Here is a 26,657-nt window from a genome sequence, read left to right as displayed (position 1 = left end):
ATTAGAGGAAGAGGAGGAGAGAGAAAGAGATCTTACTTCCTACTGTTCTCTCATTACATTATACATTCAAGGTAACTGAGAATCAGCAATAATTTCACAGGTTCACATCTGCCTTCTGGATTTTGCACTTAGCACCAAGGCTGTGACTATCCCATGTGTGTTTGCTTTTGTGGGTACAAGTTACACTTTAACTAATTATTACACTTTGTATACCTGCAAGAGCAGAGGAATCATCATTTGAAAGGCAGTTCTGAACTTAAACCAAGATGTCTATGAAAGTGACAGCAGCCCTGCTCCTACTACAGCTGAGTGGCTTATTTGGATCAGGGAGTACTGGCATGGTGCTGGTGTGGCCAATGGAGTACAGCCACTGGCTCAACTTAAAGACAATCCTGGATGAGCTCGTGAAGAAGGGTCATGAGGTGACTGTTATGATACCCTCAGCTTCTCTTTCTTATGAAGTTGAGGATACATCTGCCATTGAATTTGAAACATACCCTTCTTCCTTTCCATGGATGATTTGGAGGAACTTTACGTGGAATCAATGAAAAAATATATTTATGAGCTGCCAAATCAATCATATTGGAGATACTTTTTAATGTTGCAAGAATTGGTTTGGGTAGGTTCAGATTATACTGAAAGTCTCTGCAGAGATGTCGTTTTCAACAAAGAACTCATGGCAAAACTACACAATTCAAGCTTTGATGTCATCCTGGCAGATCCATTCATGCCTTGTGGTGACCTGCTGGCCGAGATTCTCCAGATACCACTTGTGTTCAGTCTCCGCTTCTTTCATGGTTCCACGTATGAAAAGTACAGTGGAGGACTCCCCCTACCTCCTTCCTACGTGCCACCTGCTCTATCAGAACTGAGTGACCGGATGACATTCATGGAGAGGGTACAAAATGTAATCTATGTGCTTTGTTTTGACTTTTGGTTCCAAACATTTAATGAGAAGAAGTGGAATCAGCTTTACAGTGAAGTATTAGGTAAGTGATTGTTCAGTTGGGATTGTTGCATTCTCAATTTGCTGTGTCGTTGGAGGATAACTTGAAAGAACAGGATTGGCAGCAGCAGGCTTTATCTCTCCCAAGCAAAATGGTGAAAAGTCTGTCAAATTATCTGCGAAATTTAAAGCATTGTAAAAAAAATCTTGTGTCCCATGGTCAACTGCAGAGCCTTGACTATGAATTTCACAGCAAACTTCAGAAAGGCACACCCACACACAACAAAGCTTTGAGAATTTCCCTAAGAAATAACATATCTACAACCCATGTTACCTCATGTTTTAAAACAGTATTTTCACCTGTGTGATGGCATCATTATCATCACCATCTTCTACTTCATCATCATCATTATATTGTTCTTATTACTATTATTATCATGAGTATGCACATGCACACTTGTGTTTTGGGTGGTCATTTTATGCTGTGTGAATCCTATGTGGATGTCAAATTAGAGATTATTGAGTTTCTATTTCACCTCTCTTTGGATTGTCAAGATACATACAGGTGTTTAGGCATTTTGAGACTGAAACCAAGTCATTAAGATTTCATGGCAAACACTTTTACCACCTAGTCCCTAAAATAATAGCTTCAAACAAACTCAGTAGCATCATGATTTGTACATATAGACTGAGGACTAATAAGTATTTCTACATAGCTATCTACATAGCATTGAAAACTTTTCCCTTTATATAAATTATTTTTTATTTTTAATTTGAACGAATTTCCCATTTCACCTACTAAATTTCTGCACAACTGTGAATACAGTGTCTATGTACCAAGCACAGTAAACATATAAATTCAGGATTTTGAAGAATCTATATGAACTTATTAGGAGGGTTGAAATTGTGTTTAAAATGTGTAATATTGAAGTGTAGATATCGATTAATAGTTACACTGTTTTAAAATATATCTAATGACCAAACATCTCTCACTCCATATTTTATGTTATCCTTAGTATCTGCAAACAAACTTACTCAGGCTTAATGATTACACTGTCAATCATGAATCAAGAGCAGTATGAGGACAAGAACCCAGAAGTAAATGAAAATTCTTTTTGAGCTTAGCTATGTCTGTATAGTGAGACCCTATCTCAAAATGAAGTGCTGAAGCAGTCTACAATCCCCAAAACGTCACATGGGGCACAGCAGCACACACCTGCAATCCCAGAAGTTGAGATATAGAGATAAGCTGGAGTTCAAAGTCAATTTTGGCTACATAGTGACATAGGGGATACCTTGGGTTCTCTCAAATAATCTCAAAACAAAACAAAACAATATTTTCAGTTCCCTTAGAGGAACACATATCAAGTTTCTAACAGCTAAACTGGATTAACTAGATGGAGAGTTTCAATGAAGGAGTTTCCCAAACTATCACAACCATGCTTAATATCTAATGGCATTGATTATACTTAAATGGCATATCTAAATATTTGGTAATCATAAATTTCCAAGATGTGTTACACGTGTAATATTTTCTCCCATGTCACTTGCACAGTAAATTTATGTACTCTAAGCATAAATATGATAAACATATATTATTACCATGTATCAAACATTTCACACACAGATATAGACAGACAGACAGACACACACACACACACACACACACACACACACACACAAACATGATTCATATCCAAGCCACACATATGTGAACAACTCTGGCTACATTATCAAAAGTGCTTTCAGAAGACTGACTACCTTGTATATTCAAATTCACCTGATGTTTTTTCATCTGTTGTACCTTCACTGTTCTGATTTCTCTTCAGGACGACCCACGACACTCGTGGAGATGATGGGGAAGGCAGATATATGGCTCATTCGAACCTACTGGGATTTGGAATTTCCTCACCCATTCTTACCAAATTTTGATTTTGTTGGAGGACTCCACTGCAGACCTGCCAAGGCTCTGCCTAAGGTAAATAGTGTTACCTTCGTTTGCTTCTGTTTTCCTTGCATTAAGTTAGGAATGGTTTTACTATATTCCTTCAGAATGTGTATCAAAATCAAGAGAGCCACAGCAATTTAGAAAAAGAAAGCATCCAGTAGAAACATGTATCTATTCCATCATAACAGTGTGAATTTCATTTGATTAAATTAATTCAACAAGATTCTATTTTTAAAAACGTATTCTTGTATTTGAGTGTAAAAAGAACACACATATACTAAGTGCAGAGATTGGTCCAAACCCTGTCTTATACAAAGTGATTTGAGAGAAAATGGACTGTGAATAAAGAAAAACATATTTTCAAAAGTCAAAAAGGCTCTATATATTTTCTTAAGTAATGTTTCTGTAATGAATGACTCTGTATTTGGTGCATAGATATATAGAACCGAGACTTCAACTTGATGAATCATTCCTGAGACTAATATGAAATACCTTCTTCATCTCTTTTGATTAATTTTAGTTTGAAATCTAATATGTTACATATTAGGATAGCTACCCAGCTTGTTTCTTGGGTCCGTTTGATTAGAAAATCTTTTCCCAACTCTTTACTCTGAATTAATCTCTGCCATTGAGGTTGAGGTGTGTCTATTTATTTTTTTGATCAAACACACAAGTGAAAACACACTCCTGTACAAACATACATACACCCGTATATCTGTAGTAACAGACAGAGTAACATTAATTGTCAGCAAAGAGAAGTTTCTTTCCAATGAAACTAGTATTGGTTACAAAAACACAATTTAAAAGAGAATGGACATTGCTAACAAAATTAGACATAGATTTATGGTCCATGAATTCCACTTCTGAGAATGTATGTAAAGGAACTGAATGAAGGACCTCTATGAGATAGAAATGCAAGGATGATCACAGGAGCACTATTCCTGAAGGGAAGAGTGCATGGTGTTTTGAATAAGAGTAGCCTATACAGGCTCATGTACTTGAATGTTTGGTTACCAGATGGTGTCCTGTTTAGGAAGGATTAGGAAGTACGGCTTTGTTTGGGCATAATGTGTCACAGGAGGTAGACTATGAGGTTTCAAATACTCCAAACATTCCTGGTCTCTTCTGCTCAGTATGCATCTTTGGTTCAGGCTGAGTACATGGTCACTATTCCATTGCCATGCCATGCCTGCCTGCCTGCCTTGGTAATCCCTATCATAGACCATGTGACACTTCAAACAAGTTCCCAATTAAACGCTTTCTTTTACAACTCTCCTTAATCATGATGTCTCCTCACAACATTAGAACAGTAACCTAAGAGTGGAAAATCAACCTAGAATAACAACAATTGTTGATCAGAATTATATACTTTGCAAATATAAAAATATCAATAACACATAAAAAACTGTTGTATAGAGATGCATGGTATGACCTTAATGACGATACAATAAGTAAACTAGCCAAAGACCAAGACAGAAATAAAAAAATATCTTTTATAATCTACCTCAGTGGACAAAATAATCCAAACAGAAAGCAGATGTATGGAGGTCAAGGTACTAGGCAAGGGGGAGGAGAACTTTGAATTTAATATAAACAAATCTTGATCTTCAGCATGAAAATATTTCAAAACTGTATGACTGTGAATATGTGTAACACAGAGAACTCTAGCCATCCAGTTGGCTGCAGCTGTACATCTTATATGTGGATGTGAAAGTATTAAAGCACCCACTTCTCTAACATTTCTAATGATGCTCGGTGTCTTCCTGTGGAGGGTGGTGTCAGTTATTATGCAGGAGGTTTGGTGCTCCAGCTCTTTGTGATGGGGTGATATTTCATTACCAGGACATAGAAGACTTTGTCCAGTCATCTGGAGAACATGGTGTTGTGGTGTTTTCCCTGGGGTCCATGGTGGGAAACCTAACAGAAGAAAGGGCCAATGTGATTGCAGCAGGCCTTGCCCAGATTCCACAGAAGGTGAGATACAAACTCACTGTTTCATCCTCACTAAGATGGTCACATCTTGTTCAGGTGTGATTGAAGGAACACTTGTATATCACGGAAGCAGTAGTGATACATCTAGCTCATCTCTGAAGTTACATTTAACACACAAATACAGCAGAAAAATGCCAAATACTAGGTAGTGTTTTTCATTAGTAACTTTGTTGTTAATGTTGTGTTCAGAAAGAAAAACTCTTAACAAGTGCTTGTGCATTAGGCGTTAGGGAGATATTATATGCACAGTGTAGGGAAAGACCAGGTATCTGCAGGTACCTTCTGCGGTTTCTCCTCACTAGCTGTGCCTCTACCTTTCCCAGTGCCAAGACCGCACCCAGGACCGCCATGTCATGGAAGACTCGGTCAGGCAGACGCAAATCACGCCTTCGCCATCCCAAAAGCAGGTTTCGAAGGGATAGATATACTTAGAATAAGGTATAAACAGATTATGATTTGCTCAACATCTTGTATGTATATATGCTGCATATGTTTGAATTTTATATCAAGTCTAAATCTTTATTTACACTAAAAGGGGAATTGTAGGGAGAGACCAGATACCTGCAGCTGACCACCCTACTGTGATACATACCGTAATTTTAAATGTTACATTTTAATTCTTTGTCTATTCTCCATTCATTGAAAAGATGTTTTTCCATCCATAAAATATATTCTAAAAGAGAGTGAAGGGCACTTTAATCCTGATTGTAGAATTAATTCCTCATGGTTCCGATCACCCACCCATATGGCTTGGCTCAAAGGGTCTGAGTATTTATGGCCGTTGCTTCTTAATCTATCCAGATTTTCTACCAGAAGTAACATGACATTTAACCAAAGTAATGGACACTAGCTTCATTTTAACAGGTTCTTTGGCGATTTGAAGGCAAGAAGCCAGACACTTTGGGCTCCAACACTCAGCTGTACAAATGGATCCCCCAGAATGACCTTCTCGGTAAGCATCAGAGACACCTGTGGCATTAGGAATGGCTTCTCAGGAAGGTGAATGTCAATGTTAATGCATTTATGACAACTGTGATTCAGTTCTGGAGAAAATGGATGAAAAACTGAAATGAATATGGTGTACAATGACAGTGGAGATGGACAATCCATCTCTATCTCCACAGTAATTTCAGATACACTTAAGTCAGTCTTTCTTTGTTCCTCCTATTTCTGTAACTTACATCTACACTTTCCCCTACCATAGGGCAATTTTAAATACCAGCGGGAATGGTACTCTTTGATCAACCACTCTTTATTTACTGTGCTCCCCCATAGAGCCCACATCATCAGATGGTATTACACATGATAAAGTCAACTCAGTCTGATTCCATCAAAATTAAACCCAGCCCCTATTGTTTGGAGCCAACCTATCCAAAGCATTTTCACTGTTTCTGTAGGAGAGCATATTCTCTCCAACCACTTCCTGTGCTTGAATATGCTGTTTGCTCCACTTTGGAGGAGCCCTTCCCTTTGTGTTCATTTCCCAAAATCATTCTACTTCCCCACTCCACCTCCCTATGTGACCTTCAAGTATCCACACAGACTTGTGGTACTCCTTCCTCTAAGACATGAGAGGAGTACAGTGGACACCAATGGTTATGACAATGTTATCTTAAGAGTATTTGTCTTTTTTATTCCCTTTTCCTGCCTCTCATTTGCTTTCACAAACATAAGACTAATAGTTTCCTTAATCTCTCCCATTGCTAGGTCATCCTAAAACCAGAGCTTTTATAACTCATGGTGGCACCAATGGCCTCTATGAGGCGATCTACCATGGGGTCCCTGTGGTTGGCATTCCTTTGTTTGGAGACCAATTTGATAATGTTGTTCACATGAAGACCAAAGGAGCGGGTGTTAGACTGGACTTTCTCACGATGTCCAGTACAGATTTGCTCAATGCCGTGAAGACAGTCACTACTGACCTTTCGTAAGTACAGTGATTTTGTTCAGCTTAGTACTACTCCAGACAGATTCGCAGAATACATTCCATGTTAGTGTAAGTTTGAAAACAACAACAATAAAAACCCCATTTAACCACTGTGCAATGAGTTTTTCCTGCCAATCAATACTAGAAACTATCCATGTGGACTTAATATGTAAGAAGTTAGATTAGAAAAATTTAATTATGGGAAATATTTTATCTTCCTCAATTATAAGACACAATTCACATAAATAGGATCAAATCAACAAACAGAATAATGAAGCTAAAAACTATAACATATTTCAAGTTAATGACCTGAATTTCTGAAAACTCTTATTCTTGTTGAAATAATTCTCCCTAAATTCCCAAAGTAGAAAAATCAGGAATACATACTGACATGTATATAATTATATATGTAATACATTATGACCATATATGAACACTTCCATTTCTATATCCTTGTTCATCTAGAATTTCATGCTCAAAATCCACTCCTCATTACTTAATCAGTTCTGTAATTCATAAATCCCAGTCATTGACGCACTGTAGAGCACTATCCTGCTATCAGTGAAAGCAGTTCAGGTTAGCTCACCTTTCTGAGTCCTCACTCACTCTCTCCATTCCGAACTGGCACTTCCCACAGTTCTACACTCGCTTTTTATGAAATAAGCTCTCGTAGTTTCCACACAAAGGTGAGAACTTGCAGTGTTTTTCTTTAAGGAGGTAATTCTCAACATCTGGATCTTAGGAACTAAGACAGTTCTCAGTGTAAATATGAAGTAGCAGAAAAAAATTTATCATTTAGGATTCCTAAGACAATCAGAATGATGTGTTTTCTGATGGAAGTGACCCACAGATTGAGAACCAGTAATTTAGGGCCTAGTTCATTTAGCTTACTATGATAGCCTCTAATTTTATCCTTATTATTGTAAAAGCAAGATTTCCTTCTTTATAATGGCTGATAATATTCAACTATTTTTCATATGATAGCCTCTAATTTTATCCTTATTATTGTAAAAGCAAGATTTCCTTCTTTATAATGGCTGATAATATTCAACTATTTTTCATACCACAATTCTGTTATCCATCATCCCACATTTGAAGCACCTCAGTCAATTCCACTTATTAAATATCACGACCACTGACACTCAAACCATGAAGCTATTGTTTTGGTATGTTGTCTACTATTTCATTGAATATATTCCTAATAGTAAGAAAGCTGAAAACCAGGGCAATTATTGTGAAAATCCATGCTCTTTCTGCAGTTACTGTGTTGTGCTGAATTACACTGCAGCACCCACTAATGGTAAGAATACCTCCACGTCCTGCAGTCACTGATCAGTCTGTGATTTTGACATCAGCTCCCAGAAGCTGCAGTGTAAAAGAAGACAATTGACTCACACAAGTTTTCCTCTGAGCTCCATACATGCTGCATGGCCCTCCTAAGCGCCACAAACAAACACAATTAGAATAGGTTAAAAAAAATAACAGCAAATTCCAATTCCTATGCATCCTAGTCATTACTGTGCTTCTGTCTCTGTGGATAGAACAAGGGGTTGAATTCAGGTCCTCAAGCATTTTACACAAGCTATCAATGAGATACATACCAGCCCTTAGGTCACCTTGTGCAAAGTATATCCCTTTCTCACCAGTTGCCATTTTTCAATTGCTAATACTGCTTTTATTGAGTTTTCATAAATTTCCACACAATTTTTTCCCAAGAGCATCAATGTCATCATCAAACTGTAAGAAGCACCTGACCCATAGTGCTATAAGGGCATGGGCTCTGTTGCCCTTCCCTTCCCATTTCAGTGTTAGAAAGAATTTGCCAGTTTACAGGCAAACCTTCAAATATGTCCCATTGAAAACCACACTGTGCCTAGCTCTCCTCTATGGAATTTGTTGACTCTCACCATACTTTCCCAGAACCATTCCTAGGCTTCAATCACTTCAGTAAATTAATTGGTTTTTGATATCAATGTCTTTAAGCTATAAGGAGAATGTCATGTGGCTATCAAGAATTCATCACGATCAGCCAGTGAAGCCCCTTGACAGAGCTGTCTTATGGGTTGAATATGCCATGCGCAACAAAGGAGCCAAGCACCTTCGTGTGGCAGCTCATGACCTCACCTGGTTCCAGTACCACTCTCTGGACGTGATTGGCTTCCTGCTTGCCTGTGTGGTGACTGTGATCTTCATCATCACAAAGTGCTGTCTTTTTTGTTGTCAGAAGTTTGCTAAAGATGGAAGGAAGAAGAAAAGGGAGTAACTAAAGTGGAGTGGACAGACACATGGACCTCCTCCAGTGCATTATAAAGCAAGGGAGGCTTTACATATTTTCCTTTATCATAACTGACCTGGACATTATCACTCTATTTCAGCACTTTGAAGTAGACTTGAGCTATTAAGGTTAATTTTTCCTCTCACTTATGAAGTACCTGGCACCAGATCTCACTAGAGATGGCTGTGAAACAACATGTGGTAGGTGGGAATTGAACTCAGGACCTTTGGGAGAACAGCCATGGCTCTTAAGCTCTGAGCCATCTCTCCAGCCATAAAAATCTAGCTCTATAATCCTGTAATATACTATAAGATTCTCATAGGAATGGTAAAATTCGATTTCTAAAAACAAGACTATACTATGCTAGTATCATAGCTGATTCAGATATGATTTGGTAGTGGTATTCTAGCAATGGGAAGAATTCTTCAAGGCACACTGTGATTTCTGTGTGCAGATGGCATGATTTATTAAGAAAAATAGGGTTATTCTATATCGTGACCCTGACCACAGGGCAAAGGTTACCTTTATGATAAAAAAGAGTTCCTAAAATTAATGCTTCAAGTCTTAACAGCAAATAGTGGAAATAATAGTTATCACTTTATAAAGAAGACAGCAGAGTTAGCTGCAAGATGCCAAGTCTCCAGGTGAGAGCAAGACAAAGAAAAAACTGTATCTAGCAAATGATGTGGCTGCATATATTATAGATATAAATTCTTTGTAGAGTAAAGATTCACAAAAACATCTACCCCATTGCCACTCTAATTCCTACAATAAAATATTCACACATCCTCAAAAGGACTTCTGTAGTGAGCATTGATTCCCAGAACAGACAAGAAAACTTCTAATGTTAGCTGAATATTATTAGAGTACCAGGTGAAATAACGAGATTTTTACCAACAACAAGGAAATCCTGTATGAGAAGCACATGCATTAAAAACAGGAACAACCTTATTTTAACACAGAGCTTAGCCCTTCAGCCATAAATACTTCAAAGCTTCAGAGTTCAAAAAGAGCATAACACTTAATTAGAGAAAATGAAGTGAGCCCTGTGACAATATTCCTGTCACACTAGTAGACTGACCCCCAAAAGTTTGGGAGTTAATTATGGTCACATTACCCAGGAAAGCATCAGTAGTGGGCAAGGACAGAAAAAAAAGTGTAACTACAACCTGTACAGAGGAGCCTACAAAAAGAGAGATGAAAACTTGACTTCTCCATCAAGAGCCCTTGCTCCTTCCAAACCAGAACAATAGAAACAAAATGAAACTAGAAATAAATGAAATAATGAAGAGAGATGACTCTGACAAAAAGAGTTCTATTGACTTGAAACAGATTATGCCAAAGTGCCCAAGTTACTGGTCAGGCTATAAAGGCAACATTGCCCAAAAGAAAACTTCGCGAGCAAGTGTTAGAAGGACACCGATTGATCAAAGGGAGAAAAATATAGGATAACAGAAGCAGACTCCGGCTCCTGCCATTATTTGGATTCAACACAGACCTGAGCAGAAACCATACTTCACCTTAGCTGAGATCAAGTGGATTCAGGATGGTGTGTCCCTTCCAAGGTTCACTTTAAATACCGTCCTTCTGACTTGGTTAGCACATAAGTCCAGTTTCTTCATATTGAGAATTTCAAGGCATATTGCCTCATTAATTCTCACACTGCAGTTTTTATGTTATAGAAATGTCTCTATAGGGGATCCCAATCCTTCTCCAAGCCGACTTGCTTAGAATTGCATCTTAGCGCCCTATTTTTAAATTTTATTCATTTATATGTACTATATTACTGTTTTTTCAGTATGTATGTGTGTGTACCTTATGTATGTTTGGTGCATTCAGAAGCTATAAAATGGCATAGGAAACCCTGTGACCTGAGTTACAGACGACTGTGAGCCTTGTGGGTGCTGGGATTCTAACTGGGTCCTCTTGCAAAGCAACTAGTACTTTAGGTGCTAAGCTAATACTTCAACACCAGGGTTTGAAGTGATAATTGTTTCTTTATAAGTTTCTTTTTATCTCTTTCTATTATTTTATTTCATCTGTTCCCTTTTGTGATTGTTTACCTGTATACTTGAGACAGAATCTCAGTATGCAGCTCTGGGTGTCCTCAAACCCTCTTGGTAGACAAGGACAGCATTGAACTCACAGAGATCTACATGTAGCTTCCTCCTGAGTGCTGGTATTCAAGGTGTGTGCAATCTTTCCTGACTAACTTAAGCTTCTTCTTTTTTGTTTCTAATAAAAATTACTTTTGTAAACAGGCAGTGCTGGCACACTCCTTTAGTCCCTGAATGTTGGAGGCAGATGCAAGAAGATCTCTGTGAGTTCAAGACCAGCTTGTTCTACAGAGTGAGTTCCATGACAGCCAAGTCTACAGAATGAAACCCTGTTGCCACAAATAAAAAGACAAAAAATATTTCATGTAAAAAATTATAAATGAAAAAAGACAGTATCCAGGTATGGTAGCACATGCCTTTAACCTTAGCAGTCCAAGAGCAGAAGGAGGTAGATCTGAGTTTCAGACCAGTTTGGCCTACAAAGAGAGTTCAAGGATAGCAGGGCTACATGAGCCAGCCTCTGTCTGAAAAAGTAAAAAAGAACAATAAATAAATTTTAGGTAGGGTGTGTGTGTGTGTGTGTGTGTGTGTGTGTGTGTGTGTGTTTAGGATTCCAATTCATTTCCATTGTCATAATATTTAGAAATAAACATTTCATATTTGTTTGTTGAGCTTGGTTTGGTTTTCTTCATTTAAACACAACTGTTGCCTAAATATACTATGATCTTTGGCAGACGTAATGTCAAAAGTTTTTATGGACACACAATCATAATAAATTATATATTAGCATTAAATGATTCTTAATGTTTGACAGTGGATTTTATTATTTTTATGCTTTATGATATCTTCTGTGAGAGTGCTAAAGTTTAGAGAATATAAAAAATACAATTTGATGATATTTAACAAGCATCAAAAACTATCCATAGAAAAGTTACAGGGTTTGTTGCTTCTTTGTTTTTGCTTTTTCATTTTTCTGTTTTTAATCAAGGGCTGCTAAAAAAACTACTAGCAAAACTCTTACCATTTACAAATGATCTTTTAAAGATGTTCTAAGAAGTAAAGGGTAAAGGTAAGAATTATAAATATAAGATGTTGATAAAGGTGTGAAAATATATTTATTAATGAATTTGAAATCTGTTTTTTCTGTTTACCTTCAAAACCAGAAGCAGCAAAGCTGAACTTCATTGATTGGAGTCATATAAATGAAACGTTCTCTGCATCAATAACCATCACTGAGAGTATTGAAAAGACAAACCACAAGCCTGCAGAATATATTTGAAAGTCATACACACATACACAGAGAGAGAGAGAGAGAGAGAGAGAGAGAGAAAGAGACAGAGACAGAGACAGAGACACAGAGAGAGAGAGACTTAAGTACTTTATAACGAAAGGTCATAATGTGGAAGAGAAAAAACATGAGATGACATATGAAATAAGGACAGATGTGGCTGAATAGACATTTCCGTTGAAGAGTTACATGTGTCCAATATTCATATGGAAGTATTTCCACCATCATTACACTTGAGGTCATCCGTGCTCAGTTCAAAACAACTGAAAACCAGAGTGAGGTAGGGCTTCCTCCTCTTAACTGATTATAATCTAGAGAGAAACATTAGGGAGCAAGGGGAGACCTCAGATACTGCTGTATTGTGTTGTGGATGGCAGCATCAGAAGCTCCTTGGAAACAGTCTGCCACTTGTCCAGACTTTAAAGATCCTGATCATTAGGCTCATGGAGTTACACATCAGAGAGAAGTAAGAACGGATGCACATGAACTCCTTACAGGGAACTGGGATGGGGACATAGCAGCAGACAGGTAGGATCCAGGTTTCCACAGGTGCCCATCCCGATCCCATTAAATCCCAGCACTCGGGAGACAGAGGCAGGCGGATCTCTGTGAGTTCGAGACCGGTCTGGACCGACAGCCTCCGAAACAATACAGAGAAACCCTGTCTCGTAAAACCAGAAAAAAAAAACTTGTAAGGTCCTACAAGAAGTCTTAGTCCACGCTTCCTGTCTTCACATCTCCCAAGCTGCCAACTGCACCCCACTTTCATGCGCACCCCCAGAACAGGCTATGAGTTGCACAGGTGTCCTTACCCTCACTGCAGACTCAAGGGCAATGCTGTCATCTCACTCATAAGGATTCTTACTTCCTAGCTACCAGAGAACCTACATCAGAGTTGAAAGACCCCAATAGGGATACTTTCACGGAAGGGAGACCCGAACCCAAGGAACAACGAGACCACGAGCTTGGATGCAACAGCAAGAGGCTTTATTGGTGACATACGGGTACCCGGGCGTCTCAGTCTCGGGGGAACTGAGTGCCCCGAGCTGGGGACTCAGGGGTTCTTTTATAGCAAAAAAGCGCAGTACAGAAGCGAGAAGCCTAGTAACAGGACCCTGATTGGGCAATTTAAATGAGGCTAGGGCTCAGAGCGCGGGCAATTGAGGTTTTTCTTGGAACTCAAGTCTTGGCCTTGGCCCTATCTGAGGAACAATTAGTCTCTGTGTTTGCTCAATCCTGCTGAGCTGGCCGTCTGGTCGCCCGCAGATATCTCTGTGTTTGTTTAACCTTGCTGAGCTGGCCATCCGGCCACCTGCAGATACCCGACAGCCTGTGTCCTTGAGCTGAGCTCCCTTCTAATAGGCAATGACTATGCAGCTGTGGGGGAACGGAATTCTCCATAAGCCTCAGCTGCCTGTTTAAACTGGGCCAGGGTCTTTCAGAGTAAATTCTTGGTTCTGCCCAAGAGCATCATGGTATTTCCACCCGATTTCCCAGTTTGCCCTCCCAGCTTGCACAGTCCTCTTACCTTGTGGAACCCACATAGGAATTCATGGTTTGCTTGGTGCTGTGTATAGGACATCACAGGAGCTTAAGCATGGAGGCACCCTGGTCTTATTCTAATGATATTTTGCCTCAATGAAAATTCCTTATTATATTCTTGGTGATGTCTGCAGAAGATACATGGACATAGGAAAGGGTTTAGACCAAAAAGTAGACCAGGACAAGCATATGGCACATGAATATTAATAGAAAACAATAGTGGTCAAAAATTAGGAAAGAGATAATGTCAGTCAAATTAGAAATGATAAAGTGTGAACTTTCTGTTACAAAATAGATTTAACATAGAACAAACTTGGCTACCTCATATACATGGCAGTACTTTCAAACCTTATAAACATCAAAGCCAGTCACAAAACCCCATTAATTTCCTACCAGATATACAAAAACACCAGAATAAGGAAACAGGGATGTTTCGTTACTATGGGGTCACACAGTCTGTGTGAGTCCCAAAAGGTCACCGGGAAACTTCTAATTTCATGGAGTCAATTCTTTCAATAGTCTGATAGTCAAGGAGGGAAGCAGGAGTGTTTCATTAGAATATATTTACTCCTGCATGCTGACTAGCTACAAGACAGCAGAGTCCTGGTTGGGCATAAATGGACCCAATTGAAAGGCTAAAAGAATGGGGCTTCTATCTAGGATAAAGTAGACTCTAAATTTAGTAGCAGGGTATAGAATTCTGAGGTTTTACTGTGAAATGAAGAGTCAAATAGCTAAAATCATGAAATAGTATGTTAAATGATCTCTATTGCCAACATTTATATGAAGACACACTGAACTGTGATATTTTAAAACTGTGACTCAACAGTTATGTCTTTCAAGTTCTTTTTCAAGGGAGCTGCATTAGGAGGTAGGAGAGAAAGAGATCTTGCTTTCCACTGTTCTCCCAGTACATTATACATTCAAGGTCACTGAGAATCAGAAGTCATTTTACATCTGCCTTCTGGGTTTTGCACTTGGCACAAAGAGGCTGTGACTATGCCTTGTGTGTTTGCTTTTGTGGATACAAGTTACATTTTAACTAGTTATAGCTCTGTCTATATCGGCAGGGGCAAAACAATCACCATTTGAAATACAGCTATGAATTTAAACCAAGTGTCTGTGAAAATGACAGCAGCCCTGCCCTGCTATACCTGAGTGGTTTCTTTGGATCAGGGAATGGTGGGAAGGTGCTGGTATGGACAATGCAATACAGCCATTAGCTCAACTTAAAGAAAATCCTAGATAAGATTGTAAAGAAGGGTCATGAAGTGACTGTTCTGATACCCTCAGATTCTCTTTCTTATGAAGTTGAGGACACATCTGCCCTTGAATTTGAAATGTACCCTTCTTCCTTTTCCATAGATGATTTGGAGGAACTTTACATGGAATCTATGAAAAAGTACATTTATGAGCTGCCAAAGCAATCATATTGGAGATACTTTTTCATGTATCAAGAATTAATTTGGTTAGATTCACATTATTTTGAAAGTCTCTGCAAAGATGTTGTTTTCAACAATGAAATTATGACAAAATTACAAAATCCAAGCTTTGATATCATCCTGGCAGATCCCTTCATACCCTGTGGTGACCTGCTGGCAGAGACTCTCCAGATACCACTTGTGTTCAGTCTCCGCTTCTTTCCTGGCTCCACGTATGAAAAGTACAGTGGAGGACTCCCCCTACCTCCTTCCTACGTGCCACCTGCTCTGTCAGAACTGAGTGACCGGATGACATTCATGGAGAGGGTACAAAATGTAATCTATGTACTTTGTTTTGACTTTTGGTTCCAAACATTTAATGAGAAGAAGTGGAATCAGCTTTACAGTGAAGTATTAGGTAAGTGCCTGTTCAGTTGGGATTTTTGCATTCACAATGTGTTATGTCACTGATGGAGAACTTGAAAGAACAGGATTGGCAACATAAGGATTTATCTCTCCTAAGTACAATGGTGAAAAGTTTGTGAGACTATCTGCCACATTCAAAGCATTACAGAAAAGCTTATTTATTTCCCAAGGTCAAATGCAAACCCTTGGCTCTGACTTGTACTGGACACTTCAGAAATGCACACCCCCACAAAACAAAGCTTTGAGAATTTCTCTAAGAAATAACATATCCACAAAACATTTAACCTTATGTTTTAAAACAGTAGTTTTACCTGTGTAGTGGCATCATTATCATCATCATCTTCATCATCATCATCCTTATATTGCTGTTATTACTATTACTATCATGAGTATGCACATGCACACTAATGTCATGTTGGGTAGCTTTTGCTCTGTGTTACATATGTAGACATCAATTTTGTTGAGGTTTTACTTCCATTAATTTTTGGATTGTCAAGATCCATTCAGGTGTTCAAATATTGATGGGACTGAACCCAAATCATAAGTGCACTCCAGGAAATAATGAGGAATGCAGATATGTGGTACATCCCAACCTACTGGGATTTCGAATTCCCTCACCCTGTCTTCCCAAATTTTGATTTTGTTGGAGGACTGCACTGCAGACCTGCCAAGCCTCTGCCTATGGTAAATCGTGTCCCCTTTGTTTGCTTCTGTTTTCCTTGCATTTTGGCAGGAATGGCTCTATTTTATTCCTTCAGAATGTGAGTTAAACTCAGAGAGCCACAGCAATTTAGAAAAGCAAAGCAGCCAATAGAAACACCAGTGTCTATTCTTTCACAAGAGTGTGAATTTTGAACTCATGGACCCCAGACTGATGTCTGGGAGACCACCATGGGACTGATCCAGACCCCCTGAATGTGGGTGTCAGTGAGGAGGCCTCAGCATTCTTTGGGGCCTCAGGCACTAAATCAGTATTTATCCCTGGCATCCAAATGGACTTTGGGAGCCCATTCCATATGGAGGGATGCTCTCTCAGCCTGGACACATCAGGGAGGGCCTAGATCCTACCCCGGATGATATGACAGTCTTTGGAGATACCCTATGAAGGGCCTCACCCTCCCTGGAGAGTGTGGTGGGGGATTAGAGAGTTGGTGGGAGGCAGGGGAGGAGGCGAGGGAGTGGGAGCTGGGATTGACATGTGAAGCAAGCTTGTTTCTAATTTAAATAAAAATAATAAAACAAAAAAGAATGTAAATTTCATTGTGATTGAATTAATTCATCAAGATTCTATTTTAAAAAACTTTTTCTTATATTTGAGTGTAAAAGAAAACAGAAATACTAAATGCAGAGGTGGGTCCAAAAGCCCAGTACTATTCAGGTAATTTGAGAGAAAATAGATGAAGTGTGAACAAAGAATATACATTTTCACAAGTCAAAATAACTCCATTTACTTTCCTTAGTAATGTTTCTCTAATGAATGTACCTTTGTATTGGAACATAGATGTTCACAACTGAGACTTCATCTTGATGGATTTTTTCTGAGACTAATTTGAAATGCCCTTCTTCATCTCTTTGGATTAATTTTAGCTTGAAGTCTATTTGTTAGATATTAGGATAGCAAGAAACACCAGCTTGTTTCTTGGGTCCATTTGATTGGAAAATCTTTCCCAATCCTTTACTCTGAGGTAACATCTGTCTTTGAAGTTGATGTGTATTTATTTACTTTCTTTATCAATGGCAAAAGTGAAAACACACTCCTGCACTGTAATGTGTAGTCTTCCTGCCAGCCACCTGGGTCCTGAGCTGTCTCAGCCCCCAAATAACACATGAAACACTGTATTTAATTATAATGCTGTTGGCCATTTGCATGGTTTCTTATCAGCTAGCTCTGACTTAATTATTAACCCATAACTGCTAGTCTGAGTTTTTCCACTGGTGTTCTCTTACTGGAGAAAGGCTCCAGACCTCTTCTCTCATGTCCTACATTGTGACTGACTGTGCCTCAGTTTCCCAGAATCCTCCTCAACTCCTAGTCCCACCTATCTTGATTCCCTATTGGCCAACAGTGCTTTAATCAACCAATAAGACAACATAAATACAAAAGGAATTCATCATCTCCTCTTTTCTGTCTAAATAAAAAGAAAGGTTTTAACTTTAACATAGTCAAATTATATATAACAGAACAGTTATCAAGTGAAAACTATAGTTACAATATTTAGTTCATTAACATTTAGTAAGATTTAAATAAAGCATTTTATCATCTATCCTATCAGTGTGAGCTTAAGTCTTATATGTAGCTTATCTTTTAACATAACTAAGGAAAACTATAATTATAACTGTCTTCAACTCCATCAAAGACCACAGAAGGGTAATATATAAACTCTAGAATGACAGTCAGGGAAGTTCCTCTGCAACATTGGGGCATCCATCTTCAGTCCATAGGCCACAGTGTGTCTGGCAGACTTCTCAGCAAAGCGGGAAATTTTAAACTGTCCATCTGCATTGGTCAGTCATTTTCTGTGTCCTGCAGAATGTCTGGCAGACTCTTCTATGAAGCAGGAACTGTGTAGGGCTGTCCCATCAAGCTCAATAGTCACTTTCATGTGGGTCCTGCATGTCCAGACTATATAGCAACAGTCAAATGGTCCAGGCAAGAGTAGTCTCTTGCCCAAATAGCTAGTCTTGCTATATCAAAGGCAAACTCCATAATGAGTTTCTTCAATGCCCATCTTCCTCTCAGACATAATTGGTGTGCCAGGAACAGTTATGTCTGTCATAAAACCCTAAATCATTTTAAATGCCATTTTCTGAAGGTCTTTGAAAGGTTTGAATACTATCTATCTATCTCAAATATATCTCTGTATATCTAGAAAACCTAACTTACCTAACTATAAGTGTATAAATTCTATTATAGGTAATTATATATAATCTGCACTTAATTATACATTACATTTTTAAATGAGTTATACAAACACAATACCTAAACAAGAGGAGAAATTATATATATATATGTGTGTGTGTGTGTGTGTATCACAAAATGGATCTTAAATTTGTATCAATAAATGAAAATCCATACCAATACAAAGTATTCATTTCTATACGGTAATCTCCCTTTTACCTTTAAAAAGAGATTGGTTGTAATCATTAACCATTTATAACCAAGCCCATTTAAATTAAAACAAAATTTATAAACAATATTTGGAAAATTGGGCACTGTTCATTCCAAACTGCTTCCTGCTGGTTGGGGGCACTGTTCATATCATGGGGATCATGACAAAACACAGAAACCTGGCCAAGTCCTTGTTTTTTGTAGTCTGTAAGGCTGCATCATCTCAGCTGTTTTAGATGCTGGATCACCTGGGCCACTGCTTCCAGGGGCCTTGGTTCATTAAACCACATAAATCTGAAAGGAATCCACAGCTTTCCACTTTCTGTGGAGACACAATTAAAATCTCTTTTTCAAAGTAACATATCCTTATACTTAAATTTTGAAGTCAAAGCATTTTTAAAATATATAAATTGGATTAATTTTGCAACATTTATAACCAATTGTTTTTTAGCAAATGTTTCTTCTTTAACAATTGAACAACTGAAAAATACAATAGCGTACAGTATCCAGAATCTCTGTGTATTTTCCGTCTCTATGTGGCTTTTTTATTACTTTATATTTTTTATTTTATATTTTACTTTATCGAGACAGAGTTTCTCTGTGTACTGTGGCTGCCCTTGAACTCCCTCTGTACACCAGGCTGGCCATGAAATCACAGAGATATGTTTGTTTGCCTCTGCTGCCCAAGGGCTTGATTAAAGGCATGTGCCCCCACACCCAGTTACTCTCTTAGTTTATGTTTTTCTTTCACTATCCTGTTTCTTCTTCTCTTCCAAGCCTACGTATATTTTTAAGCACACTATAAACTTTTAGAGGTTTTACTTCATCTCAATATGACTTTACTGTAAATCTTTATGTTTTTCTGGCCATGTGTCTATTATCTGCTAAACAGCATTGCTAAAGTTAAAGCAGAAACAGCCACTGGCTCCCCAACACGGCAGGTATAAGTTTGCTGCCAGCAAGAGGAGCTGTGTTCACTACCTTAGTCTATGCTGGCTTGGATATGTGGTCACTGCCATGGCCAGCTGCTTGTGCACACCATTCAATTGTTGGCAGGGCCTCTTAACAGAGCCTTGGAGGTTTTTGGCCCTTATACCAAGTCAGGAGACTCCCTTAAGGCAGCCATGTGAATCTGCTTGTCTGTAGCAAAAGAGAGCCCATCTGAGAAAAACACTGCTGTCAAGAAGGCATGCTTTCCTCTGTTCTTTGGTTTCTAAAATCCCTTTAAGGCCTTTGTCATTCTATGTGGAAATCCATGATCTCACTCCTGACACCAGGTGTAGTCTTCCCACCAGCCACCTGGGTCCTGAACTATCTCAGCCCCCAAATAACACACAAGACATTATATTAATTATGAAGCAGCTGACTGTTTGCTTGGTTTCTTATTGGCTAGATCTGACTTAATTATTAACCCATAACTGCTAATCTGAGTATTTCCACGTAGTCTTCTCTTACCAGAGAAAGGATCCGGACCTATACTCAAGTGTCCTACATAATGACTGACTGTGCTTCTATTTCCCAGAGTCCTCCTAGACTCGTAGTCCCACCTATCTTGCTTCCCTATTGGCCAACAGTGCTTTAATCAACCAATAAAACAACATATACACAAAAGGACTTTCCCTATCACTGCACAGACATATATACACCCATATATCTGTAGTAGCACACACAGTAACATAAATTGTCAGCAAACAAGTTTCTTTCCAAGGAAACTAATATTGGTTATGAAAACACAAATTAAAAGAGATAGGACATTGTTAACAAAATTAGAAATAGATTCATAGTCCATGTATGTATGTAAAGGAAATGAAAAAAGGACCTGTATGAGATAGTAATGCAAGGATGATCATAGCAAATATTCCTGAAAGGAAGAGTGCATGGCGGTTTGAATAAGAATTACCTGCACAGGCTCATGTATTTGAATGTTTGGTTACTATTTGCTGTCCTGTTTAGGAAGAATTAGGAGGTATGGCTTTGTTGAAGAAAATGTGTCACAGGAGGTAGATGAGGTTTCAAACACCCAAAACATCCCTGATCTCTTTCTCTCTGTCTGCAATGTATGGATCAGGTTGAGTATTGGATGACAATAACAATGCCATGCCTGCCTGCCTGCCTGCCATACTGATCCGCACCAAGATGCTCATAGACTCACCCTGTGAAACATTAAGCAGGCCTCCAATTAAATGCTTTTTTTATAATTTGCCTTAATCATAGGGACTCCTCACAATATTAGGACAGTAACTAAAAGTAGGAAAAGCAACCTAGATATCACTAGAATTGTTGATAAAAATTATATACTCTGCAAATATAAAAAAATATCAATAATACTTAATAATACTTAAAAAAAACCTAGGGTATAGAGACACATGCTATGACCTTAAGGACAGTACGTTAAGTAAACCAGCCGAAGAACATGACAGAAATAAAGTAAAAATGCATTTTGGTTTTTTTGGTTTTTTTTTTTTGGTGACATAATAACTTAATGGACTTCCCCTGACCAAACCAGGGACTGTTTACACATCAACATAAATGAATTACAATAGTTTATAGTATAGATCAGTGAAATAGGAGACAACCAGTTCTCAAATTAAAAAGCGCTTCAAGGAAGCTACCAATACAATACTTTTGTTGTTTTGAGACAGGGTTTCTCGGTGTAGCCCTGGCTGTCCTGGAACCTGCCCTGTAGACCAGGTTGACCTCTGCCTCCAGAGTGCTGGGATTAAAGATATTTGCCACCACACCCGGCTTTACAATACTTATTATTTTTTTTTCATTTTTTTATTTTAATTTTAAGTAGCTTGTTTTACATGTCAATCCCAGTTCCCTCTCCCTCCCCTCTTCCCGCACCCCCTTCCCCCTCCCTCCCACCCTATTGCCAAATCCTTCCACATAGGGGATATCTAGAGTCTGTCATTTTACTCTTGGTAGGGTCAAGGCACTCCCCTAAGAGTCCAGGCTGAGAGAGCATCTCTCTTTGTGCTATAGGCACATGAAGACAGTTTGTATACCAGGGATAGACACTGATCCACAGCTCAGGGCCCCATAGGTTGCCCAGGCCTTCTCGCTGACACTCACATTTGGGGGGTCCAGATCAGTCCCATGCTGGCCTCCCCACTGTCGGTCTGGGGTCCAAGACCACTCCCCTGTTCAGATCAGCTGTCTCTGCTTGTTTTGCCAGCCCATTCTTTGCCAATTTGCTCATCACTCCTCTCTGTCACTGGGTTCCTTGGGTTCAGTTCAGTGATTAGTTGTGTGTTTTCCTCTGCTTCCATCAGTCACAGGATGAAGGCTCCCGGATGGTTATAGACATCAAGATCATTATCAGGAATGGGCATTTGAGGTGGTCCCTCCACTATTGCTTAGCTTGCCAATTGATGTTATACCTTTAGATCACTCGAGGTCACTCTGGTGCCTGATCTGTCTTCGATCCTATGATTCCCTCTTCCCCCTATTCTACCCCCACCCCTCAACTTCCTGTTCCCCCATGACCAACTCCCTTCCTCTTTACCCCCTCTATTCTTCCCAGGTCCCACTCCCCCTCCCTCGCCGTGTTCCCCATCCATTCAGAGGATCTTGTCTCCATCCTCTTCTCTTGGGTACTATGCATATATGCATATCTTTTAGGTTCTTTCCTGTTTCCCAGACTCTCTATCTGTGGAAGTGCAGACTGGCACTATCCTGATCCATGTCTAAAATCCATATATGAGTGAGTACATACCATGTTTGTCTTTTTGCGACTGGGTTACTTCACTCAGGATGGTTTCTTCCAGTGCTATCCATTTCCCTGCGAATTTCAAGATTCCATTGTTTTTTTCTACCGAGTAATACTCCATTGTGTAAATGTACCACATTTTCTCTATCCACTCTTCAGTTGAGGGGCATCTAGGTTGCTTCCAGGTTCTGGCTATTACAAACAATGCTGCTATGAACATAGTGGAGCAGATGCCCTTGTTGTATGAACCTGCCTCATTTGGATAAATGCCTAAGAGTGGAATTGCTGGGTCTAGTGGTAGATTAATTCCCATTTTCCTGAGGAATCTCCATACTGATTTCCAAAGAGGCTGTATGAGTCGGCATTCCCACCAGCAGTGGAGGAGTGTTCCTCTCTCTCCACATCCTCTCCAGCATAAATTGTCTTCGGTGTTTTTGATTCTAGCCATTCTGACAGGAGTAAGATGGTATCTCAGAGTTGTTTTGATTTGCATTTCCCTGATGGCTAAGGATGTTGAGCACTTTCTTAAGTGTCTCTTGGCCATTTTAGCCTCCTCTACTGAGAATTCTCTATTTAGCTCTGTACCCCACCTTTCAAGTGGATCCTTTGGTGTTTTGGAGACTTGTTTCTTGAGTTCTTTGTAAATTTTGGAGATTAGCCCTCTGTCAGATGTAGGGTTAGTGAATATCTTTTCCCATTCTGTGGCCTGCCTTTTTGTCTTTTTGACTGTGTCCTTTGCCTTACAGAAGCTTTTTAGTTTCAAAAGTTCCCATTTGTTAATTGTCGATCTCAGTGCCTGTGCCACTGGTGTTATGTTTAGGAAGTGGTCTCCTGTACCAACTCATTGAAGAGTATCTCCCACTTTCTGTAATCTACCAAAATGTCCAGGATAATAAAAGTAGAAAGCAGATGTTTAGCCATCAAGGTACTGGAAAGGGAGAAAGAGAACTTTGAATTTAATGTAAACAAATCTTGATTTTCAGCATAAAAATGTTCCAGAACTATTTGTATGGCTGTGAATACATGTAGCAGAGAATTGTAACTGTTCAGTAGGCTACAACTGTGCATCTTATATGTGGATGTGCACAGTTTTAAAGCACCCACTCCTCTAATATTTCTAATGCTGCTGGGTGTCTTCCTGTGGAGGATGCTATCAGTTTTTATGCAGGAGGTTTGGTGCTGCTGTTCTTTGTGATGGGCTGATATTTCATTACCAGGACATAGAAGACTTTCTCCAGTCATCCGGAGAACATGGTGTTGTGGTGTTTTCCCTGGGCTCCATGGTGGGAATCCTAACACAAGAAAGGGCCAATGTGATTGCAGCAGGCCTCGCCCAGATTCCACAGAAGGTGAGATACAAACTCACTGTTTCATCCTCACTAAGATTGCCACATCCTGGTCAGGTGTGACTGCAGAGACCACCTGTGTGACACTGAAGCTGTCATGAAAACTCTAGATCATCTCTGAAGTCACCTGTGACACAGAAATATAGGGACAGGTGCCAAATACTGGGTGGTGTTTTTGATTAATAACTGAATATCATTGTGTTCAGAACAGTTAACAAGTGCTTGTGCCCTTAGTGTTAGGAAGGTGTTATATGCACAGAAATGTGCCTTGTTACTTCCTCCATTTTCTTGCAGATACTACAGTGTAATGAGACTGCTATTAAATTGTAAAGAAGCAGACACTCACTATTGTCAGTTGTGGGACCTGAGAAGTGACCTATATTTTAGAGGATTTTCTGCTCACACAGAGGACCTGAGCTTAGTTCTGAGGCCCCATGTGTGGCAGATTACAGCTGCTATTCATGCATCACATAGAATCCAAAGCAGTCTTAAAACCTCATAACACACACACACACACACACACACACACACTTAACATACATATGAAGACAGAGATAAAAGAGAGAGTACAGAGATTAGTTTACACCTAAATAAAAATATTTCCTTATCTTAAAATGGAATTTGTGCACTCTGATTTGTTTATTTTATTTTTTTATTGTGTAGATGCCCATCTGATTTGTAAGGAAAGAGAAGAAAAGTTATGAATTTCAATGAGAGGGTTGGGGAGGAATGTTTAGGAAGTGTAGGAGGGGAATCCAAAATTAGAATATATTTTATGGATGAGAAAAATCTTTTTTTCAATAAATTTAAAATAGACAAAGAATTAAATTGTGAAAAGTAAGAATGGGGGGTGTATCATAGTGTTACATTCCTGTTTAACTTTGCCCAGTGTTCTCTCCTACATTTAAAGTGGGCCTTTTCTGGTATGTTCCCCTGGAATTCAAAACATAGCTAGGACAGGATTTTCCAATCTCCAACTCCACCTTTGGGACTGAGCCTGTCAACCCTGAAATGGGAGATAGACAATTAAGAAAGTGCTCAACATCCTTAGCCATCAGGGAAATGCAAATCAAAACAACTGTGAGATGCCATCTTACTCCTCTCAGGATAGCTAAAATCAAAAACGCTAAGGACGGTTTATGCTGGAGAGAATGTAGAAAATAGGAGACACTCCTGCACTGCTGCTGGGAGTGCCAACTCATACAGCCACTTTGGAAATCAGTATGGAGATTCCTCAGGAAAATGGAAATCAGACTACCACAAGATCCAGCAATTCGACTCTTAGACATGTACCCAAAAGATACACATTCATACAAGGATGTCTATGTCACTATGTTCATAGAAACGTTATTTGTAATAGCCAGAACCTGGAAGCAAACTAGATGCCACTCAACGGAAGAGTGGATAGAAAAAAAATGTGGTACATTTACACAATGGAGTACTACTCAAAAACAATGGAATTTTGAAATTTGCAGGCAAATGGATGGCACTAGAAGAAACCATCCTAAGTGAGTTAACCCAGTCAGAAAAAGACAAATATGGTATATACTCACTCATATGTGGATTGTAGACATGGATCATGAGAGTGCCAGCCTACAATCCCACTGCCAGATAGTCTGGGAAACAGGATCAAAACTATCCTTGGAAAAGTTTAAGGGTTTGTTGTTTGTCTGTTTTGTTTTTGTTTTTGTTTTCATTTTTATTGATTTATTGATGGCTTCTAAGAAACCGATTGGCATGAATTGTTAAAAAATGAACCCCTAACTCTCACCACTTACAAGTATCATTTAAAATGTTCTAAGAAGTAAAGGAAGACATTATAAATATAAGATGTTGGTAAGAGTGTGTGTTGCAGGATTCCCTCCTGAGTCCCATTATTTCTTTATCCCCATAATGACACACAAGACACTATATTAATTATGAAGCTGATGACAATTTGACAGTTTCTTATCAGCTAGCTCTGACTTAATAACTGACCCATAATTACTAATATATGTTTTATAAGGACTTATCTTTATGAGAACACACTCCTGATGCATTCATTCCTCTCTGGGGATCACATGGCAATGACTCTCTCCACTACATTTCCAAGAATCCTCCTAGACTCCTAGACCCACCTGTCTTGCTTCCCTATTGGCCAACAGAGCTTTATATATACACAGAAGGACTTCCCCATAAGGTGTGAAAATACATTTGTTAATGAAATTAAAATCTGTTTCTCTGTTTATCTCCCAAAGCAGAAGCAGGTAAGCTACATATCATTAACCAGATTCATAAAAATGAAAACTTCTATGCATCAAAAACCAACACTGAAAGCACTGAAAAGACAAATCACAAATCTTAAGAATACATTTGAAACTCATACACACACACACACACACACACACACACACACACACACACACACAGCCAATCAAAGGAGCCAAATGAATTGTGAAATGAAGAAAAAAATGGCAGATTCATTCATTGCAATCACTTTAGGAAGAGAACCAGAGAGAGTCAGTCATCCAAACCCAACTCCGTCTTTGGGATTCTGAAAAGTCATGTGCATAGCTAAGCCGTCTTGCCATGGTGTGGTCCCTCACCACCATTATGTTAGCTCCTAGGCTCTTCAGAAAGCTTTGTCTAACCTAGCCTGTAAATAGACCTAGTATAGACAAACTCTTCT

At 39.0% G+C, this 26,657-nt stretch overlaps 2 pseudogenes; both read left to right on the top strand.

Annotated features, from left to right (window-relative positions):
- The first annotated feature begins 266 nt into the window (after positions 1 to 266).
- On the top strand, positions 267 to 9,101 carry LOC121140862 (annotated as a pseudogene).
- Positions 9,102 to 15,076: 5,975 nt separating this feature from the next.
- Positions 15,077 to 24,052, top strand: LOC101844182 (annotated as a pseudogene).
- The last annotated feature ends 2,605 nt before the right edge of the window (positions 24,053 to 26,657 follow it).

This window comes from Mesocricetus auratus, unplaced genomic scaffold, assembly GCF_017639785.1.
Source record: "Mesocricetus auratus isolate SY011 unplaced genomic scaffold, BCM_Maur_2.0 Super-Scaffold_100006, whole genome shotgun sequence".
Lineage (NCBI taxonomy): Eukaryota > Metazoa > Chordata > Mammalia > Rodentia > Cricetidae > Mesocricetus > Mesocricetus auratus.
Note: the sequence above shows the minus strand (reverse complement) of the source record. Positions and strands in the feature narration are given on the sequence as shown.